Below are 501 nucleotides of genomic sequence, written 5' to 3' on the forward strand. Positions count from 1 at the left end.
TCCCTACAATGGAAATTCACCTCTCTCCCTCATCCATCACCTAGCAACTTCCCCTTACCTGCATTTGTTATGGAATGAGACTTTTCCCTTTGTTCTGCCCAATCAGCATGTTATCTCTATTTTTCTGTCTTCTGCAATTTTTTCTTCCAAATCACCTTACCCACATGGATCTTCGCACTGCCCGGTTCAGTTCCAGAAGGAGGACTCTCTCTTCCTGCTTGCCCTAGTACAGTGGTTCTCCAAGTGTGGTCCCTGGACCGGCAGCGTCAGCATCACCTGGGAATGTGTTAGAAATGTAAAGTCTCAGGCCCCACCCCCAGACCTACAGAATTGGAAACTCTGGTTTCCAATGGGTCCAGCCTTCCGGGTGATCCCAATGCATGCTAAAGTTTACAAACCGCTGCCCTGCGATAAAGCTTACCTACCTTCTCCCCATTCCGCTCTAGGCCTCTAAGACAGAGCCTCTTGCTCCCGCCCAGGACCTAGCTCCAAATGTACCTA

At 49.7% G+C, this 501-nt stretch overlaps 1 protein-coding gene across 2 annotated transcripts in view; it reads right to left on the bottom strand.

Annotated features, from left to right (window-relative positions):
- The window catches only part of RGS8 (regulator of G protein signaling 8), a 26,648-nt gene extending 26,372 nt beyond the window's left edge, over positions 1-276 (bottom strand). For both annotated transcript variants that reach the window (XM_007450129.1, XM_007450127.1), the window contains exon 1: positions 161-276. The gene's annotated coding sequence lies outside the window, so the exon portion shown is untranslated. The remainder of the gene's footprint in view (positions 1-160) is intronic.
- Between the last annotated feature and the right edge of the window lie 225 nt (positions 277-501).

The sequence above is a fragment of the Lipotes vexillifer genome, unplaced genomic scaffold, assembly GCF_000442215.2.
Source record: "Lipotes vexillifer unplaced genomic scaffold, Lipotes_vexillifer_v1.1 scaffold97, whole genome shotgun sequence".
Taxonomy (NCBI): domain Eukaryota; kingdom Metazoa; phylum Chordata; class Mammalia; order Artiodactyla; family Lipotidae; genus Lipotes; species Lipotes vexillifer.